Source organism: Corella eumyota, chromosome 5, assembly GCF_963082875.1.
Source record: "Corella eumyota chromosome 5, kaCorEumy4.1, whole genome shotgun sequence".
Classification (NCBI taxonomy): domain Eukaryota; kingdom Metazoa; phylum Chordata; class Ascidiacea; order Phlebobranchia; family Corellidae; genus Corella; species Corella eumyota.
In genome coordinates this window covers 9,253,789-9,268,711 of record NC_137494.1, presented here as the reverse complement: position 1 = coordinate 9,268,711, position 14,923 = coordinate 9,253,789, and the positions used below count along the sequence as shown (strand labels likewise).

Here is a 14,923-nt window from a genome sequence, read left to right as displayed (position 1 = left end):
CCATCTGCTTTACAAGCAGAAGGCCATGAGTTTAAGTCTCGCTGAACTAATTTTATTGCCATAAATATAAACAGCAATTATTGTGTAGTTATATGCATTCTTTATTTTATAAAAAACTACAGCAAAATTTATTAATTTTAGACGTAAGACAATTTTTACCAATTATTTTTGAATAAACAGCAGTCTATATTTATTTTAGAGTATTAAAACGTTGCAGTTTGATCAACCAATGTACTTCTACAGACCTATTTTAACGTCTGCTCTACACAAATAAGGTTATAGGTTTAAAACTTATTAAACCTATTCTTTAGGTATATACCACACTGTATGTTTATCTTTTTAAAACTGCGTTCTTTTTAAAATTTATCATTAATATCTAAATTTTAAAAGTGGTCATATTGAACCCTTTAAAATTTCTATTCACCGCCTTTATATTTTTCTTGTAGTGATAAATGGTAAATACCAAAAACGATTGTAAATATTGTTTAAAGATAACAATAAAATGTTTTATGTAATTGCCTTTATAAATAGAAATAATCATTTTAATCATCCTCAATTTTATTTAAGTTAAAAATAATAAATTGTTCTGTAATATAGTTCCGATGGGGTTTGCGCCCATGACCTTCTGCGTGTAAAGCAGACGTGATAACCACTACACTACAGAACTCGTTGGAAACATTGTGCTAGATACAAAGGAGTGAATCACCTCACAGAGTTTTATTATTTTTCAAAATAAAAGCGGTTACTAGTTAATATTAATACCTTAAAATAAGCAAGTTAATATTATTTTTAGTAACATTTAAATCTTAACGTGTAAAAACTTCACTAAATACCTATATAATGGATTTTAACGAATATTATGTTAACGCTATTAACGCTTTTAAATGTTAGCTTTGATGAGTTTTTAAACCGTAACTTTCTGCATAAAGAGTAGACGTAATTATGTAAAAGTTTTAATTATTTTCATTTGTTTAAACTTTTAAAAGTTTAGTTCCGATGGGGCTTGAACCCATGACCTTCTGCGTGTTAGGCAGACGTGATAACCACTACACTACGGAACTCGATGTTCATTAAATTCGTAGAAGCAAACTGGTTAATAATATCACAACGTCTTTATCTCTATGCGTATAATTACGATTTGTCTGTATGTCTTTTGTATAATAAGGCGTATCAATATTTTATAGTTATTATCGCAAAAAAATTACATTTAACTGTCCACAAATTTGCATCAGTTGCATTTTAGTCAAAATTAAGCCGAAAGATCACGCAATTAAGATAACGTTCTATGCTACAAAAACTTTTAAAAATCACTCAACATGGCAACAGGTGTAAACACGTGACTAGAAATAGATAACAACTTTAACGTAAACAACAAGATAGCTGATTTGTTATGGTATTTAATAACAGTATCTCAGTAGTGTCTACAATCATTTGTGTTAGAAACCTAACTAACTGGAGAATGATGAAGATTAACGTTATAATCACATTCAGTACACTTAACAAGATATTTCAATTTTTTATAGACAAAATAAAAATACATAAAAATGTTAGATATTTTTTACCAAAAAATGGAGGACCCGGGCATCGATCCCGGTACCTCGCGCATGCTAAGCGCGCGCTCTACCATGTGAGCTAGACCCCCACGACAACACCGATCCACGATCCACGAATTCGATCCCCGACCTTTCTAATGTGACATAGACCGACCTTGTCACCAGATTTTGGATCTTAAAATTTAGAAATAATACGGCACTATACCAAGTATTTGCTTTGTTAGGTCGGCTTTTAAGGTTAATTACAGTCCTAATGTAATAATCTTTTTAAAGTTATATAACACTGATATTGTAATAATTTAAAATATATAAAAGTAATTCGTTTTATATATTATTTTATAAAAATTTAATTTTATTAAACAATTTATGAATAATTAATCTTTTATATATTTAAATAAATTAACAGATCTTTTTCAGATCTTTAGTCTGACTTTCTCCCTTGTGTTATCGAAGCTGAAGTTTTTTAACTAAATCTAGCGTTTTTGTATTTCCTTTTCTTTCTAATGCCAAGGACAATAAAGTTGTGTAGACCACCTAAATATTGATGTTAAAAGTAAAAACAAAACATGCCCCGACCCGGGATTGAACCAGGGACCTTCAGATCTTCAGTCTGACGCTCTCCCAACTGAGCTATCGAGGCTATTGTAGAAATACATTGTCTCGCCTTCTTAATTAATTCTCTTTTTGGATAAAAAAAAATTTCTTAAATCAATTTCTATCGACTAAGCCATGCGTTGTTTGTGTGGAAGGATATTAAACAAAAGAATGGCCAGTACGGGGATAGAACCCGCGACATTCGCGTTATTAGCACGACGCTCTAACCAGCTGAGCTAACCGGCCAGATACTTTATAGCTGATTTACAAATTGTCAATAATTCGAAACGATTCCATTATTATGGACTAAAAGACAATTCCATCTGCTTTACAAGCAGAAGGCCATGAGTTTAAGTCTCGCTGAACTAATTTTATTGCCATAAATATAAACAGCAATTATTGTGTAGTTATATGCATTCTTTATTTTATAAAAAACTACAGCAAAATTTATTAATTTTAGACGTAAGACAATTTTTACCAATTATTTTTGAATAAACAGCAGTCTATATTTATTTTAGAGTATTAAAACGTTGCAGTTTGATCAACCAATGTACTTCTACAGACCTATTTTAACGTCTGCTCTACACAAATAAGGTTATAGGTTTAAAACTTATTAAACCTATTCTTTAGGTATATACCACACTGTATGTTTATCTTTTTAAAACTGCGTTCTTTTTAAAATTTATCATTAATATCTAAATTTTAAAAGTGGTCATATTGAACCCTTTAAAATTTCTATTCACCGCCTTTATATTTTTCTTGTAGTGATAAATGGTAAATACCAAAAACGATTGTAAATATTGTTTAAAGATAACAATAAAATGTTTTATGTAATTGCCTTTATAAATAGAAATAATCATTTTAATCATCCTCAATTTTATTTAAGTTAAAAATAATAAATTGTTCTGTAATATAGTTCCGATGGGGTTTGCGCCCATGACCTTCTGCGTGTAAAGCAGACGTGATAACCACTACACTACAGAACTCGTTGGAAACATTGTTCTAGATACAAAGGAGTGAATCACCTCACAGAGTTTTATTATTTTTCAAAATAAAAGCGGTTACTAGTTAATATTAATACCTTAAAATAAGCAAGTTAATATTATTTTTAGTAACATTTAAATCTTAACGTGTAAAAACTTCACTAAATACCTATATAATGGATTTTAACGAATATTATGTTAACGCTATTAACGCTTTTAAATGTTAGCTTTGATGAGTTTTTAAACCGTAACTTTCTGCATAAAGAGTAGACGTAATTATGTAAAAGTTTTAATTATTTTCATTTGTTTAAACTTTTAAAAGTTTAGTTCCGATGGGGCTTGAACCCATGACCTTCTGCGTGTTAGGCAGACGTGATAACCACTACACTACGGAACTCGATGTTCATTAAATTCGTAGAAGCAAACTGGTTAATAATATCACAACGTCTTTATCTCTATGCGTATAATTACGATTTGTCTGTATGTCTTTTGTATAATAAGGCGTATCAATATTTTATAGTTATTATCGCAAAAAAATTACATTTAACTGTCCACAAATTTGCATCAGTTGCATTTTAGTCAAAATTAAGCCGAAAGATCACGCAATTAAGATAACGTTCTATGCTACAAAAACTTTTAAAAATCACTCAACATGGCAACAGGTGTAAACACGTGACTAGAAATAGATAACAACTTTAACGTAAACAACAAGATAGCTGATTTGTTATGGTATTTAATAACAGTATCTCAGTAGTGTCTACAATCATTTGTGTTAGAAACCTAACTAACTGGAGAATGATGAAGATTAACGTTATAATCACATTCAGTACACTTAACAAGGTATTTCAATTTTTTATGGACAAAATAAAAATACATAAAAATGTTAGATATTTTTTACCAAAAAATGGAGGACCCGGGCATCGATCCCGGTACCTCGCGCATGCTAAGCGCGCGCTCTACCATGTGAGCTAGACCCCCACGACAACACCGATCCACGATCCACGAATTCGATCCCTGACCTTTCTAAAGTGACATAGACCGACCTTGTCACCAGATTTTGGATCTTAAAATTTAGAAATAATACGGCACTATACCAAGTATTTGCTTTGTTAGGTCGGTTTTTAAGGTTAATTACGGTCCTAATGTAATAATCTTTTTAAAGTTATATAAAACTGATATTGTAATAAGTTAAAATATATAAAAGTAATTCGTTTTATATATTATTTTATAAAAATTTTAATTTATTAAACAATTTATGAATAATTAATCTTTTATATATTTAAATAAATTAACAGATCTTTAGTCTGACTCTCTCCCTTGTGTTATCGAAGCTGAAGTATTTTAACTAAATCTAGCGTTTTTGTATTTTCTTTTCTTTCTAATGCCAAGGACAATAAAGTTGTGTAAACCGCCTAAATATTGATGTTAAAAGTAAAAACAAAATATGCCCCGACCCGGGATTGAACCAGGGACCTTCAGATCTTCAGTCTGACGCTCTCCCAACTGAGCTATCGAGGCTCCTGCAAAAATACATTGTCTCGCCTTCTTAATTAATTCTTTTTTTTGGATAAAAAAAATTTCTTAAATCAATTTCTATCGACTAAGCCATGCGTTGTTTGTGTGGAAGGATATTAAACAAAAGAATGACCAGTACGGGGATCGAACCCGCGACATTCGCGTTATTAGCACGACGCTCTAACCAGCTGAGCTAACCGGCCAGATACTTTACAGCTTATTTACAAATTGTCAATAATTCGGAACGATTCCATTATTATGGACTAAAAGACAATTCCATCTGCTTTACAAGCAGAAGGCCATGAGTTTAAGTTTCGCTGAACTAATTTTATTGCCATAAATATAAACAGCAATTATTGTGAAGTTATATGCATTCTTTATTTTATAAAAAACTACAGCAAAATTTATTAATTTTAGACGTAAGACAATTTTTACCAATCATTTTTGGATAAACAGCAGTCTATATTTATTTTAGAGTATTAAAACGTTGCAGTTTGATCAACCAATGTACTTCTACAGACCTATTTTAACGTCTGCTCTACACAAATAAGGTTATAGGTTTAAAACTTATTAAACCTATTCTTTAGGTATATACCACACTGTATGTTTATCTTTTTAAAACTGCGTTCTTTTTAAAATTTATCATTAATATCTAAATTTTAAAAGTGGTCATATTGAACCCTTTAAAATTTCTATTCATATTGAACCCTTTAAAATTCTATTTTTTATATTTTTCTATTGTAGAAATACATTGTCTCGCCTTCTTAATTAATTCTCTTTTTGGATAAAAAAAAATTTCTTAAATCAATTTCTATCGACTAAGCCATGCGTTGTTTGTGTGGAAGGATATTAAACAAAAGAATGGCCAGTACGGGGATAGAAACCGCGACATTCGCGTTATTAGCACGACGCTCTAACCAGCTGAGCTAACCGGCCAGATACTTTATAGCTGATTTACAAATTGTCAATAATTCGAAACGATTCCATTATTATGGACTAAAAGACAATTCCATCTGCTTTACAAGCAGAAGGCCATGAGTTTAAGTCTCGCTGAACTAATTTTATTGCCATAAATATAAACAGCAATTATTGTGTAGTTATATGCATTCTTTATTTTATAAAAAACTACAGCAAAATTTATTAATTTTAGACGTAATACAATTTTTACCAATTATTTTTGAATAAACAGAATTCTATATTTATTTTAGAGTATTAAAACGTTGCAGTTTGATCAACCAATGTACTTCTACAGACCTATTTTAACGTATGCTCTACACAAATAAGTTATAGGTTTAAAAATTATTAAACCTATTCTTTAGGTATATACCACACTGTATGTTTATCTTTTTAAAACTGCGTTCTTTTTAAAATTTATCATTAATATCTAAATTTTAAAAGTGGTCATATTGAACCCTCTTAAATTTCTATTTACCGCCTTTATACTTTTCTTGTAGTGATAAATGGTAAATACCAAAAACGATTGTAAATATTGTTTAAAGATAACAATAAAATGTTTTATGTAATTGCCTTTATAAATAGAAATAATCATTTTAATCATCCTCAATTTTATTTAAGTTAAAAATATTAAATTGTTCTGTAATATAGTTCCGATGGGGTTTGCGCCCATGACCTTCTCCGTGTAAAGCAGACGTGATAACCACTACACTACAGAACTCGTTGGAAACATTGTTCTAGATACAAAGGAGTGAATCACCTCACAGAGTTTTATTATTTTTCAAAATAAAAGCGGTTACTAGTTAATATTAATACCTTAAAATAAGCAAGTTAATATTATTTTTAGTAACATTTAAATCTTAACTTGTAAAAACTTCACTAAATACCTATATAATGGATTTTAACGATTATTATGTTAACGCTACTAACGCTTTTAAATGTTAGCTTTGATGAGTTTTTAAACCGTAACTTTCTGCATAAAGAGTAGACGTAATTATGTAAAAGTTTTAATTATTTTCATTTGTTTAAACTTTTAAAAGTTTAGTTCCGATGGGGCTTGAACCCATGACCTTCTGCGTGTTAGGCAGACGTGATAACCACTACACTACGGAACTCGATGTTCATTAAATTCGTAGAAGCAAACTGGTTAATAATATCACAACGTCTTTATCTCTATGCGTATAATTACGATTTGTCTGTATGTCTTTTGTATAATAAGGCGTATCAATATTTTATAGTTATTATCGCAAAAAAATTACATTTAACTGTCCACAAATTTGCATCAGTTGCATTTTAGTCAAAATTAAGCCGAAAGATCACGCAATTAAGATAACGTTCTATGCTACAAAAACGTTCCAAAATCACTCAACATGGCAACAGGTGTAAACACGTGACTAGAAATAGATAACAACTTTAACGTAAACAACAAGATAGCTGATTTGTTATGGTATTTAATAACAGTATCTCAGTAGTGTCTACAATCATTTGTGTTAGAAACCTAACTAACTGGAAAATGATGAAGATTAACGTTATAATCACATTCAGTACACTTAACAAGGTATTTCAATTTTTTATGGACAAAATAAAAATACATAAAAATGTTAGATATTTTTTACCAAAAATGGAGGACCCGGGCATCGATCCCGGTACCTCGCGCATGCTAAGCGCGCGCTCTACCATGTGAGCTAGACCCCCACGACAACACCGATCCACGATCCACGAATTCGATCCCTGACCTTTCTAATGTGACATAGACCGACCTTGTCACCAGGTTTTGGATCTTAAAATTTAGAAATAATACGGCACTATACCAAGTATTTGCTTTGTTAGGTCGGCCTTTAAGGTTAATTACGGTCCAAATGTAAAAATCTTTTTAAAGTTATATAAAACTGATATTGTAATAAATTAAAATATATAAAAGTAATTCGTTTTATATATTATTTTATAAAAATTTAAATTTATTAAACAATTTATGAATAATTAATCTTTTATATATTTAAATAAATTAACAGATCTTTTTCAGATCTTTAGTCTGACTCTCTCCCTTGTGTTATCGAATCTGAAGTTTTTTAACTAAATCTAGCGTTTTTGTATTTCCTTTTCTTTCTAATGCCAAGGACAATAAAATTGTGTAAACCGCCTAAATATTGATGTTAAAAGTAAAAACGAAATATGCCCCGACCCGGGATTGAACCAGGGACCTTCAGATCTTCAGTCTGACGCTCTCCCAACTGAGCTATCGAGGCTCCTGTAAAAATACATTGTATCGCCTTCTTAATTAATTCTCTTTTTAGATAAAAAAAATTTCTTAAATCAATTTCTATCGACTAAGCCATGCGTTGTTTGTGTGGAAGGATATTAAACAAAAGAATGGCCAGTACGGGGATCGAAACCGCGACATTCGCGTTATTAGCACGACGCTCTAATCAGCTGAGCTAACGGCCAGATACTTTACAGCTCATTTACAAATTGTCAATAATTCGGAACGATTCCATTATTATGGACTAAAAGACAATTCCATCTGCTTTACAAGCAGAAGGCCATGAGTTTAAGTCTCGCTGAACTAATTTTATTGCCATAAATATAAACAGCAATTGTTGTGTAGTTATATGCATTCTTTATTTTATAAAAAACTACAGCAAAATTTATTAATTTTAGACGTAAGACAATTTTTACCAATCATTTTTGAATAAACAGCAGTCTATATTTATTTTAGAGTATTAAAACGTTGCAGTTTGATCAACCAATGTACTTCTACAGACCTATTTTAACGTCTGCTCTACACAAATAAGGTTATAGGTTTAAAACTTATTAAACCTATTCTTTAGGTATATACCACACTGTATGTTTATCTTTTTAAAACTGCGTTCTTTTTAAAATTTATCATTAATATCTAAATTTTAAAAGTGGTCATATTGAACCCTTTTAAATTTCTATTCACCGCCTTTACATTTTTCTTGTAGTGATAAATGGTAAATACCAAAAACGATTGTAAATATTGTTTAAATATAACAATAAAATGTTTTATGTAATTGCCTTTATAAATAGAAATAATCATTTTAATCAACCTCAATTTTATTTAAGTTAAAAATATTAAATTGTTCTGTAATATAGATCCGATGGGGTTTGCGCCCATGACCTTCTGCGTTTAAAGCAGACGTGATAACCACTACACTACAGAACTCGTTGGAAACATTGTTCTAGATACAAAGGAGTGAATCACCTCACAGAGTTTTATTATTTTTCAAAATAAAAGCGGTTACTAGTTAATATTAATACCTTAAAATAAGCAAGTTAATATTATTTTTAGTAACATTTAAATCTTAACGTGTAAAAACTTCACTAAATACCTATATAATGGATTTTAACGAATATTATCTTAACGCTATTAACGCTTTTAAATGTTAGCTTTGATGAGTTTTTAAACCGTAACTTTCTGCATAAAGAGTAGACGTAATTATGTAAAAGTTTTAATTATTTTCATTTGTTTAAACTTTTAAAAGTTTAGTTCCGATGGGGCTTGAACCCATGACCTTCTGCGTGTTAGGCAGACGTGATAACCACTACACTACGGAACTCGATGTTCATTAAATTCGTAGAAGCAAACTGGTTAATAATATCACAACGTCTTTATCTCTATGCGTATAATTACGATTTGTCTGTATGTCTTTTGTATAATAAGGCGTATCAATATTTTATAGTTATTATCGCAAAAAAATTACATTTAACTGTCCACAAATTTGCATCAGTTGCATTTTAGTCAAAATTAAGCCGAAAGATCACGCAATTAAGATAACGTTCTATGCTACAAAAACTTTTAAAAATCACTCAAAACACGTGACTAGAAATAGATAACAACTTTAACGTAAACAACAAGATAGCTGATTTGTTATGGTATTTAATAACAGTATCTCAGTAGTGTCTACAATCATTTGTGTTAGAAACCTAACTAACTGGAGAATGATGAAGATTAACGTTATAATCACATTCAGTACACTTAACAAGATATTTCAATTTTTTATAGACAAAATAAAAATACATAAAAATGTTAGATATTTTTTACCAAAAAATGGAGGACCCGGGCATCGATCCAGGTACCTCGCGCATGCTAAGCGCGCGCTCTACCATGTGAGCTAGACCCCCACGACAACACCGATCCACGATCCACGAATTCGATCCCCGACCTTTCTAATGTGACATAGACCGACCTTGTCACCAGATTTTGGATCTTAAAATTTAGAAATAATACGGCACTATACCAAGTATTTGCTTTGTTAGGTCGGCTTTTAAGGTTAATTACAGTCCTAATGTAATAATCTTTTTAAAGTTATATAACACTGATATTGTAATAAATTAAAATATATAAAACTAATTCGTTTTATAAATTATTTTATAAAAATTGAAATTTATTAAACAATTTATGAATAATTAATCTTTTATATATTTAAATAAATTAACAGATCTTTTTCAGATCTTTAGTCTGACTTTCTCCCTTGTGTTATCGAAGCTGAAGTTTTTTAACTAAATCTAGCGTTTTTGTATTTCCTTTTCTTTCTAATGCCAAGGAAAATAAAGTTGTGTAGACCACCTAAATATTGATGTTAAAAGTAAAAACAAAACATGCCCCGACCCGGGATTGAACCAGGGACCTTCAGATCTTCAGTCTGACGCTCTCCCAACTGAGCTATCGAGGCTATTGTAGAAATACATTGTCTCGCCTTCTTAATTAATTCTCTTTTTGGATAAAAAAAAATTTCTTAAATCAATTTCTATCGACTAAGCCATGCGTTGTTTGTGTGGAAGGATATTAAACAAAAGAATGGCCAGTACGGGGATAGAACCCGCGACATTCGCGTTATTAGCACGACGCTCTAACCAGCTGAGCTAACCGGCCAGATACTTTACAGCTAATTTACAAATTGTCAATAATTCGGAACAATTCCATTATTATGGACTAAAAGACAATTCCATCTGCTTTACAAGCAGAAGGCCATGAGTTTAAGTCTCTCTGAACTAATTTTATTGCCATAAATATAAACAGCAATTATTGTGTAGTTATATGCATTCTTTATTTTATAAAAAACTACAGCAAAATTTATTCAATTTATACGTAAGACAACTTTTACCAATCATTTTTTAATAAACAGCAGTCTATATTTATTTTAGAGTATTAAAACGTTGCAGTTTGATCAACCAATGTACTTCTACAGACCTATTTTAACGTCTGCTCTACACAAAATAAGGTTATAGGTTTAAAACTTATTAAACCTATTCCTTAGGTATATACCACACTGTATGTTTATCTTTTTAAAACTGCGTTCTTTTTAAAATTTATCATTAATATCTAAATTTTAAAAGTGGTCATATTGAACCCTTTTAAATTTCTATTCACCGCCTTTATATTTTTCTTGTAGTGATAAATGGTAAATACCAAAAACGATTGTAAATATTGTTTAAATATAACAATAAAATGTTTTATGTAATTGCCTTTATAAATAGAAATAATCATTTTAATCAACCTCAATTTTATTTAAGTTAAAAATATTAAATTGTTCTGTAATATAGATCCGATGGGGTTTGCGCCCATGACCTTCTGCGTGTAAAGCAGACGTGATAACCACTACACTACAGAACACGTTGGAAACATTGTTCTAGATACAAAGGAGTGAATCACCTCACAGAGTTTTATTATTTTTTAAAATAAAAGCGGTTACTAGTTAATATTAATACCTTAAAATAAGCAAGTTAATATTATTTTTAGTAACATTTAAATCTTAACGTGTAAAAACTTCACTAAATACCTATATAATGGATTTTAACGAATATTATCTTAACGCTATTAACGCTTTTAAATGTTAGCTTTGATGAGTTTTTAAACCGTAACTTTCTGCATAAAGAGTAGACGTAATTATGTAAAAGTTTTAATTATTTTTATTTGTTTAAACTTTTAAAAGTTTAGTTCCGATGGGGCTTGAACCCATGACCTTCTGCGTGTTAGGCAGACGTGATAACCACTACACTACGGAACTCGATGTTCATTAAATTCGTAGAAGCAAACTGGTTAATAATATCACAACGTCTTTATGCGTATAATTACGATTTGTCTGTATGTCTTTTGTATAATAAGGCGTATCAATATTTTATAGTTATTATCGCAAAAAAAATACATTTAACTGTCCACAAATTTGCATCAGTTGCATTTTAGTCAAAATTAAGCCGAAAGATCACGCAATTAAGATAACGTTCTATACTACAAAAACTTTTAAAAATCACTCAACATGGCAACAGGTGTATACACGTGACTAGAAATAAATAACAACTTTAACGTAAACAACAAAATAGCTGATTTGTTATGGTATTTAATAACAGTATCTCAGTAGTGTCTACAATCATTTGTGTTAGAAACCTAACTAACTGGAGAATGATGAAGATTAACGTTATAATCACATTCAGTACACTTAACAAGGTATTTAAATTTTTTATGGACAAAATAAAAATACATAAAAATGTTAGATATTTTTTACCAAAAAATGGAGGACCCGGGCATCGATCCCGGTACCTCGCGCATGCTAAGCGCGCGCTCTACCATGTGAGCTAGACCCCCACGACAACACCGATCCACGATCCACGAATTCGATCCCCGACCTTTCTAATGTGACATAGACCGACCTTGTCACCAGATTTTGGATCTTAAAATTTAGAAATAATACGGGACTATACCAAGTATTTGCTTTGTTAGGTCGGTTTTTAAGGTTAATTACGGTCCTAATGTAATAATCTTTTTAAAGTTATATAAAACTGATATTGTAATAAGTTAAAATATATAAAAGTAATTCGTTTTATATATTATTTTATTAAAATTTAAATTTATTAAACAATTTATGAATAATTAATCTTTTATATATTTAAATAAATTAACAAATCTTTTTCAGATCTTTAGTCTGACTTTCTCCCTTGTGTTATCGAAGCTGAAGTTTTTTAACTAAATCTAGCGTTTTTGTATTTCCTTTTCTTTCTAATGCCAAGGACAATAAAGTTGTGTAAACCGCCTAAATATTGATGTTAAAAGTAAAAACAAAACATGCCCCGACCCGGGATTGAACCAGGGACCTTCAGATCTTCAGTCTGACGCTCTCCCAACTGAGCTATCGAGGCTCCTGTAAAAATACATTGTATCGCCTTCTTAATTAATTCTCTTTTTAGATAAAAAAAATTTCTTAAATCAATTTCTATCGACTAAGCCATGCGTTGTTTGTGTGGAAGGATATTAAACAAAAGAATGGCCAGTACGGGGATCGAAACCGCGACATTCGCGTTATTAGCACGACGCTCTAATCAGCTGAGCTAACGGCCAGATACTTTACAGCTCATTTACAAATTGTCAATAATTCGGAACGATTCCATTATTATGGACTAAAAGACAATTCCATCTGCTTTACAAGCAGAAGGCCATGAGTTTAAGTCTCGCTGAACTAATTTTATTGCCATAAATATAAACAGCAATTGTTGTGTAGTTATATGCATTCTTTATTTTATAAAAAACTACAGCAAAATTTATTAATTTTAGACGTAAGACAATTTTTACCAATCATTTTTGAATAAACAGCAGTCTATATTTATTTTAGAGTATTAAAACGTTGCAGTTTGATCAACCAATGTACTTCTACAGACCTATTTTAACGTATGCTCTACACAAATAAGTTATAGGTTTAAAACTTATTAAACCTATTCTTTAGGTATATACCACACTGTATGTTTATCTTTTTAAAACTGCGTTCTTTTTAAAATTTATCATTAATATCTAAATTTTAAAAGTGGTCATATTGAACCCTCTTAAATTTCTATTTACCGCCTTTATACTTTTCTTGTAGTGATAAATGGTAAATACCAAAAACGATTGTAAATATTGTTTAAAGATAACAATAAAATGTTTTATGTAATTGCCTTTATAAATAGAAATAATCATTTTAATCATCCTCAATTTTATTTAAGTTAAAAATATTAATTTGTTCTGTAATATAGTTCCGATGGGGTTTGCGCCCATGACCTTATGCGTGTAAAGCAGACGTGATAACCACTACACTACAGAACTCGTTGGAAACATTGTTCTAGATACAAAGGAGTGAATCACCTCACAGAGTTTTATTATTTTTCAAAATAAAAGCGGTTACTAGTTAATATTAATACCTTAAAATAAGCAAGTTAATATTATTTTTAGTAACATTTAAATCTTAACTTGTAAAAACTTCACTAAATACTTATATAATGGATTTTAACGATTATTATGTTAACGCTATTAACGCTTTTAAATGTTAGCTTTGACGAGTTTTTAAACCGTAACTTTCTGCATAAAGAGTAGACGTAATTATGTAAAAGTTTTAATTATTTTCATTTGTTTAAACTTTTAAAAGTGTAGTTCCGATGGTGCTTGAACCCATGACCTTCTGCGTGTTAGGCAGACGTGATAACCACTACACTACGGAACTCGATGTTCATTAAATTCGTAGAAGCAAACTGGTTAATAATATCACAACGTCTTTATCTCTATGCGTATAATTACGATTTGTCTGTATGTCTTTTGTATAATAAGGCGTATCAATATTTTGTAGTTATTATCGCAAAAAAAATACATTTAACTGTCCACAAATTTGCATCAGTTGCATTTTAGTCAAAATTAAGCCGAAAGATCACGCAATTAAGATAACGTTCTATGCTACAAAAACTTTTAAAAATCACTCAACATGGCAACAGGTGTAAACACGTGACTAGAAATAGATAACAACTTTAACGTAAACAACAAGATAGCTGATTTGTTATGGTATTTAATAACAGTATCTCAGTAGTGTCTACAATCATTTGTGTTAGAAACCTAACTAACTGGAGAATGATGAAGATTAACGTTATAATCACATTCAGTACACTTAACAAGGTATTTAAATTTTTTATAGACAAAATAAAAATACATAAAAATGTTAGATATTTTTTACCAAAAAATGGAGGACCCGGGCATCGATCCCGGTACCTCGCGCATGCTAAGCGCGCGCTCTACCATGTGAGCTAGACCCCCACGACAACACCGATCCACGATCCACGAATTCGATCCCCGACCTTTCTAATGTGACATAGACCGACCTTGTCACCAGATTTTGGATCTTAAAATTTAGAAATAATACGGCACTATACCAAGTATTTGCTTTGTTAGGTCGGCTTTTAAGGTTAATTACAGTCCTAATGTAATAATCTTTTAAAAGTTATATAACACTGATATTGTAATAAATTAAAATATATAAAAGTAATTCGTTTTATATATTATTTTATAAAAAT

At 30.4% G+C, this 14,923-nt stretch overlaps 16 non-coding genes across 16 annotated transcripts; all 16 read right to left on the bottom strand.

Moving 5' to 3' along the window:
• Positions 1 to 594: 594 nt before the first annotated feature.
• Trnav-uac (transfer RNA valine (anticodon UAC)) lies at positions 595 to 667 on the bottom strand. Its single transcript has one exon. It is a non-coding gene; the product is annotated as a tRNA-Val (tRNA).
• Positions 668 to 988: 321 nt separating this feature from the next.
• On the bottom strand, positions 989 to 1,061 carry Trnav-aac (transfer RNA valine (anticodon AAC)). Its single transcript has one exon. It is a non-coding gene; the product is annotated as a tRNA-Val (tRNA).
• Positions 1,062 to 2,120: 1,059 nt separating this feature from the next.
• Trnaf-gaa (transfer RNA phenylalanine (anticodon GAA)) lies at positions 2,121 to 2,193 on the bottom strand. The gene has a single exon. It is a non-coding gene; the product is annotated as a tRNA-Phe (tRNA).
• Positions 2,194 to 2,319: 126 nt separating this feature from the next.
• Trnai-aau (transfer RNA isoleucine (anticodon AAU)) lies at positions 2,320 to 2,393 on the bottom strand. Its single transcript has one exon. It is a non-coding gene; the product is annotated as a tRNA-Ile (tRNA).
• Positions 2,394 to 3,060: 667 nt separating this feature from the next.
• Trnav-uac (transfer RNA valine (anticodon UAC)) lies at positions 3,061 to 3,133 on the bottom strand. The gene has a single exon. It is a non-coding gene; the product is annotated as a tRNA-Val (tRNA).
• A 321-nt stretch (positions 3,134 to 3,454) lies between these two features.
• Positions 3,455 to 3,527, bottom strand: Trnav-aac (transfer RNA valine (anticodon AAC)). The gene has a single exon. It is a non-coding gene; the product is annotated as a tRNA-Val (tRNA).
• A 1,048-nt stretch (positions 3,528 to 4,575) lies between these two features.
• Positions 4,576 to 4,648, bottom strand: Trnaf-gaa (transfer RNA phenylalanine (anticodon GAA)). The gene has a single exon. It is a non-coding gene; the product is annotated as a tRNA-Phe (tRNA).
• Positions 4,649 to 4,774: 126 nt separating this feature from the next.
• On the bottom strand, positions 4,775 to 4,848 carry Trnai-aau (transfer RNA isoleucine (anticodon AAU)). The gene has a single exon. It is a non-coding gene; the product is annotated as a tRNA-Ile (tRNA).
• Positions 4,849 to 6,641: 1,793 nt separating this feature from the next.
• On the bottom strand, positions 6,642 to 6,714 carry Trnav-aac (transfer RNA valine (anticodon AAC)). Its single transcript has one exon. It is a non-coding gene; the product is annotated as a tRNA-Val (tRNA).
• Positions 6,715 to 7,772: 1,058 nt separating this feature from the next.
• On the bottom strand, positions 7,773 to 7,845 carry Trnaf-gaa (transfer RNA phenylalanine (anticodon GAA)). The gene has a single exon. It is a non-coding gene; the product is annotated as a tRNA-Phe (tRNA).
• A 1,259-nt stretch (positions 7,846 to 9,104) lies between these two features.
• On the bottom strand, positions 9,105 to 9,177 carry Trnav-aac (transfer RNA valine (anticodon AAC)). Its single transcript has one exon. It is a non-coding gene; the product is annotated as a tRNA-Val (tRNA).
• Positions 9,178 to 10,220: 1,043 nt separating this feature from the next.
• Trnaf-gaa (transfer RNA phenylalanine (anticodon GAA)) lies at positions 10,221 to 10,293 on the bottom strand. Its single transcript has one exon. It is a non-coding gene; the product is annotated as a tRNA-Phe (tRNA).
• A 126-nt stretch (positions 10,294 to 10,419) lies between these two features.
• Positions 10,420 to 10,493, bottom strand: Trnai-aau (transfer RNA isoleucine (anticodon AAU)). The gene has a single exon. It is a non-coding gene; the product is annotated as a tRNA-Ile (tRNA).
• A 1,062-nt stretch (positions 10,494 to 11,555) lies between these two features.
• On the bottom strand, positions 11,556 to 11,628 carry Trnav-aac (transfer RNA valine (anticodon AAC)). Its single transcript has one exon. It is a non-coding gene; the product is annotated as a tRNA-Val (tRNA).
• Positions 11,629 to 12,681: 1,053 nt separating this feature from the next.
• Positions 12,682 to 12,754, bottom strand: Trnaf-gaa (transfer RNA phenylalanine (anticodon GAA)). The gene has a single exon. It is a non-coding gene; the product is annotated as a tRNA-Phe (tRNA).
• Positions 12,755 to 14,012: 1,258 nt separating this feature from the next.
• On the bottom strand, positions 14,013 to 14,085 carry Trnav-aac (transfer RNA valine (anticodon AAC)). The gene has a single exon. It is a non-coding gene; the product is annotated as a tRNA-Val (tRNA).
• Between the last annotated feature and the right edge of the window lie 838 nt (positions 14,086 to 14,923).